The sequence below is a fragment of the Netta rufina genome, assembly GCF_964035555.1.
Source record: "Netta rufina genome assembly, chromosome: 1".
Classification (NCBI taxonomy): domain Eukaryota; kingdom Metazoa; phylum Chordata; class Aves; order Anseriformes; family Anatidae; genus Netta; species Netta rufina.
The window spans coordinates 153,347,057-153,353,056 of record NC_140123.1 but is presented as its reverse complement, the minus strand read 5'-3'; the positions used below and the strand labels follow the sequence as shown (position 1 = coordinate 153,353,056).

The 6,000-nt window shown below is 44.2% G+C and overlaps 1 protein-coding gene across 1 annotated transcript in view; it reads right to left on the bottom strand.

Annotated features, from left to right (window-relative positions):
- Positions 1-6,000, bottom strand: part of CACNA1I (calcium voltage-gated channel subunit alpha1 I) — a gene marked incomplete at both ends in the record, with an annotated part of 145,697 nt that overhangs the window by 33,878 nt on the left and 105,819 nt on the right. The window lies entirely within an intron of this gene.

Genomic DNA, 6,000 nt, shown 5'->3' with positions numbered 1-6,000 from the left:
GTGCAAGCTTGCCCATGCTTACACATACTCAGACACACACATGTAAAGCCCATGGAGACCATCATGCAATGGCCAGGTATTAAATTTTCTCTAAATGAGAGAAAAACCTCCTCCCAGTATAGTGGGTTGCATCCTGGGGCCAGGCTGTGCAACCCACAGCCTTCAGACCACACGAGACTGTTACAGTGATTCATCTAGCTGCAGCACATTGTTGGTCATCACCTTCCCAAGCAGTAGCGGCTAGGAACCTGTTCCCAATGAAGGGTATGTCACCTTTCCAACCCAAGGGACAGTACACAGCAGATCCAAGGCACTTCCTCAGGGCTCCACTGTCCCAGTTTTCCATGGGACAAGTATGTCACACATCAGATAAGGTTATCTATTTGATGTTAACTTACTGTGCCACTGAGCCTCAGCTCCAAGCCTTCAAGGTGAGTCTGACCCAGGCCCTGTAGTGGCAGGCAGTAGTACTCTCACTGTTTGCTTATCCATGCTAAAAAGGTGGCCAAAGACTCCCCTCTTCCTTCACATTGCTGTGAGCTATGCCTGGATACCAGGTCACTCTCTTAAGCATCACCTTCTGGTTCTGGGTCTGAACTTCCCCCTAAAGCTGGAAACTGCTTTAACCCCTATTCTGGGGTCCAAATCTGGCTGTCCTCCTCCCAGATGAATAAATGGACTGGAAACTGCTCCTCTCACAGTTCATGTTGTAACTTCCCATGTCTTTTGCTAATTTCTTGCACTCCTTGGTGCAGGTTTTTATTGAAGTAGTCAATTTCTTGAAAATAATAAAAAAAAAAAGTGGAGATGGCTCAATTTATATCCATAATTACATTTGAATAACAAAACCATCCTGAAAATGAAGGGGAGAGGAGGGGAGATTAGAGTGAAGAGAGGGAAAGAATGAGCAAGTGCACACAGGAAGGGAGAAATGAAGATCACTTCACTGAGAGCCAGGCACTAATGACACCAGCCGGAAACATGAGGTCCATATGCTAAACAGAGATGCCAATTTCAGCTTGAATCAAATGATTATGTCAGTGAGAATGAGGAATGTAAAAAAGTAGCAGGCTATGATGGTGGATTATCCTCCTCTCTGCTGTCCACGCTTTCTCTCTTGTGCTGTCATAGGGAGCAATTGATGTTTGAAAAGCCATGCTTGCATCTCACTTATGGAAAAGGTCACCTGTTCCCCTGTCTCTCCTTCTCTCCCTGACATCTGTTACTCTAGTCAAGCTTCCACCTGTTAATCTTTTTCTAATGGGCCATCAATCAGACCCAGCAAAGCATCCTTCCTAGAGAGAGGGGCAGGAAGGACTGGGTAGGGAAAGAAAGGAGACATGAGCAGAGAGAAAAGCAGCAAGAAGAAACAAGACAAATAAACAAAAGCAGAAAAAAAAAAATAGCAAAATGAACTCACTGGCACCCAAAAGAAATAGAGAAGGAGAGATGTTTAAATACTGAGTAAAAAAGAAGTGCTAGCTGGGGAGGGAAGAGCAAGACAGAAGGAATGTACCCAGGAAAAAGAAGAGAAAAAGAGGAGAGAGCCAGCTGGAGGGGCCCAAGATTGACAGTGAACATGGCTGGTGTAGGGGACTCAGGCCAGAGAAATGTGAACTTAATGAAGAGGGCAAGTGAATGGGGGAAAAGAGCTTTTCCCCTTTTCTTCCTACTGGCACAAGGGATTCCCAACACAACGGATGTGTCACCTCAGAGTTGTGACAGATGCCCAGGTTCCTACAGACAGCACCCAAGCATCCAGTGTAAAATGGTTATTCCTCCACCCAGACCACCTGTGTTTATCTAGAAACCATAAAATTGAAGTCTCCACAAGGAAAGGCCTCAACTCAAGGCTATTTTGGTCCAAGCAAAACCAGGGAACACTAGAAATCTCCCCAAAAGTTAAGTGTGTTCATATTGCCAAGCCAGGATAGATTGGTTTAGCCATCACATGGAGAGAGAAACTCAAACAGAACTATGGGAGATAAGGATTGGGCTGAGGATGGTGGCCTGAAGGGGAGAGGGTCCAGGGGGTAAAGCATGCCCAGAACCAGTGTTTTAACCAAACTGGTTTGCCTGTTCTGCCTCTTTCCAAATCCACACAGCTACCTAATTCAGCTCCCCATGGTGCTAAATCCTTCATCCCTATCAGTGCGGATCAAACACTGGGAGTATTTGCATGATTCAAGCCTTCAGGGCTCCAGACCAGTGATCAGAAACCAGAACTGGGGCAGTAAAGAGCAGCGGCTCAGCCTTCTTTTTTTTTCCCCTTTTCAGTTTCTTACTAATTAACATTAGAATTCTTATCTCAGATTAGACTGAAAATGTAATTAGCTCATTATCTGACAGCAACCAGAAACTCCCACACTATCAGAAAAGTTAGGAATATGCAGACCACCATGAAGCCACTGCAGGAGGAGTTTCTTCTGACCAGGACTAAATTGGCAGCTGTCTAGAAGCTGAAGAGTGATTGATATAATCTATGATTGATGTAATCTATGTAGACCAGCCCTACCAAATTCCACCTGCACATCACTGCCCTTGAAAGCATGACCGAAAAATTCCATACAGAGGCCTCTCCAGCCTGTCCATTTTTATACATCATTTCAAAGTTACTTGACAATAATCAGAAAAGTCACGGAAATCAGCCATGGAACGTACCAGCTAGCTTTTACTTTCTCTAGTCACCACAACCGATGCAGGATTTCATAATGTTTTGTTATTCCCTAGTTTTACAAGACTTAAGTGATGTTGTTTCATCCACCACCCTGGGGAGACTGTTCCATCATTTACTAAATGTCAGTATGATGAGCTGGCTTGGACACTTGCTGAATGTTTCTGACAAGCAGCAAATAGCAAAAAGAGAAGCAATAACTGTAAAATATGAACTAGTGGATCCAATAAATGCTGGTATAAAGGGAAATCATGCAGGCTAACGGATATGAAGGTGCCGATTCACAGGACTGGTCTAGCTGGGAGACGTGATCATCTCCTGATCCACACCTCATAAAGTATTGATCTGATGCACAAAGAAATGTGGGAAGTAGATCCTATAGGAGGGAAACCAAGGTACTCTGTATTTGTCTTCCTGGCTACTAAAGGCAAAGATGTGCAAGTCCAACAGACCATTTGAAGAAAATGAGAAAGGCAGCCTGGGACATTCAGCTGGGACCAGCCTTTCATCCTCATGCTGATGAGGGGAAAAAAAGCAAACAGCACCAGATCCTCTGTGAATATCAAAAAAATAAGCTTCTTTAAAGGATCCTTCTGGACAGCCACAAGCATTTAATATCTTGATTTTCTACACTGGATTTTAAAAATAAGCACTTCCAAGCAGAGGCAGATCTGAAAAACTGCAAAAACTATTTCAAGCAGGACAAAGCTTGAAATGATGGATTTCAGCTTGTGCAATGTCCCAGCAATATCTGAAGACCTAATACTGAGGGTATTGCGTGGTATAATGCAATGATGGATTTGTATGAACTTATCTATTTACAAGTGATAACTTGTGATAAGCTTAAGGATTAAAAATGACTCAGAGCAGACAGTTTGTCCCAAAATGAGTTGATTTCCCTCACAAGAAATGTGTAAGGAGATGGGAAGGTGCCTTGGCCACACAAACAGGACAGGAGAAAGAACCTGATGGATGTGACAAAATTTAAAGGTGATTTGGATGCAGGTAAAATGGTTTGAATTGCTGAGGTTAAGTTTCCTGGAAGGAAAACAAACAAAAACCATTGTGAATATTAAAAATGTGAATTGTAACAGAATCTGGTCCAACCCCCCCCTCACTCAACACACAGATCATTTAAATTTATGTTTTTCTTTCCGCTGGTCAAGGCTCAGGAATTGAAGGCTAGACTTGCACACTGCCTCTGTCCTTAAGATTCCTCTGTTTCTCAGCCTAAGCCCTGTGCCCAGCTCCTGCAGTCTCTCTCCCCCATTACCCTGGTGGTTGCTGGGTGCATTGGTCTGTGGGCCACCTCTCATCCATATAGTCCGTGAGGAAGTGGAACAGCACAGAGCTGATGGACGTGCTGTGAGCTGCTCACAGGACCGCTCAAACCTGCAATGCCTTCATACACACTCCTGCCCAGACAGATATGTCCCGGTGAGAGGCTGGGATTGTGATCTCTCATGTCCCAGAAAATCAAAGCTCAAGGGGTCTCCATTCCTGTTAGCTCTCAACTGGAAGAGATTCACACGATGAAGCAGCAGAAACAACAGGAACTACTTCAGTCACAGGATGGTGTCACCCTGCAAATCCCAGATCTCTGGGGGCAGAAGGGTTTCCTAGACATTATTCTATGAAAATTTGTATTTCTAGATGGAAATGTATCAGGAAAAAGAGAAAGGAAGGAGAGAAAAGTGGACAGTGAAGCACCAGTCTGAGATATAACAGTAGCAGGGCTTGAGAAAAAATCAAAAAGCAAAGAGAAGTGCACACATATGCCTCTGTGGTTTTGAGTTAGCTACAGACCAAAAAAATGCTTGGAATTAATGTTATGAACTACTTTTTTATTTATTTTTTATTTTCTTGTGCCAGGTAAAGAGGGCTCAGCACACATTTTAAATAAACAGGCTGCACAACATTTTCCAGTTATGATCAATTTGGTCAACATCTTTTTTTCTAGTAGGAACAGCCCACAGGGCTGTGAGCTTTTCCTAGGTACTTATGGATAAAAAGTGATAGCATAACTTTAAGGATGTGTCATTAATAACCTGCTACTAGAAACCCTGAGGCTGCAGGCAGATCCTGCTCTGCTGAGGGCTGTGCAAACACAGCAGAGGCAGCCCAGAAGGGCTTAAATTCACATACACAATAGCCAGAGAGTGAATTCGCTACCTCCAGCTCAAATACTCTTCTGTTAAACTCTTAATTCACGCAGTCTCCAATAAGCCAAAATGAACAATGCCTCTCCCTGCTTGGTGCTTGCATCAGTGGGCAGTTTTCACATTGTCCTGGGCTTCAACCCTTAGTCATCTTTCTGCTACGTGATAAATACATCGCTCTTTTTTATCTGTTTTCATGAGTCAACCCCTCCAGCCTCTTCTTCATTCTCCTCTCCTCTGAGCTCCTGCCAGTATTTTTCTGGTACTGAAGCATACAGAGCAGTTTTGCATTCTGGGATCAAATTAAGGTTCCCTCATATCAGAATATCCCTCCTCATATCAGAAATCAGCTGGATTTTGAAAAATGGTCTAATGCTTGATATATGGGTGGCATCCAGACATCTGGGGCTTCAAATACTGGCTCAGCCTCAAACAGGGAAATTAAGGTGCTCTGGGTTTCAGGATATCTCCATCATGGTACAGCACAGGGCAAGTCTGAGTGCCTGCTTAAACCAGTCTCACTACCTGTGTCATTGCTACCTGAGACTATTCAGGGCCAGAATTGGACTTGGCTCCAAAGCTCCCTGATGCAGACAGCATCTCAGCTGTGGACCAATCCCCTATTTTTGTGATCTTGACAGATACGTGGGGTGAATCATGGCCACGTTCAGATTGGTGGTGTGAATTTGAAGCATAGATTCCTTTAACCCAAAGTGCAACAGAGCTACCAGACAGCAATGCAGATGCAAGGTCACGGACATATTTAATACCCTCTCAAGACTGCTCTGCACATCACAGAGTAGACATAGCCTCTGTTTCCCAGCTGTAAAATAAGGGCACACAATCCTTCTCCATCTCACAAGTCTGTCATTAGGATAAAGTGTGCTGCTGACTCAGAGCTGCCTGAAAACTATTGGCACGAAAGGCAAACCTGTGCCCACACCTGCTGTCTATGCCTTGACCTATATCTATCACTTCTTGCTGTCAGGGCAAAGGAAAGGCTCAAGCCATCTGAGCCCCCAAAAATGACTGGAGGTGGGAGGTGGTGCCTTTCCTAGCCTTCTTGTGCAGATAGACTGTGCTCAGGCATCTCTTAATTAAGCTGGAAAGGCTAGCAAGCTGATGGATTTGAATTGAGATGCTGGTGAAGTGCCTGTGACATCCCCA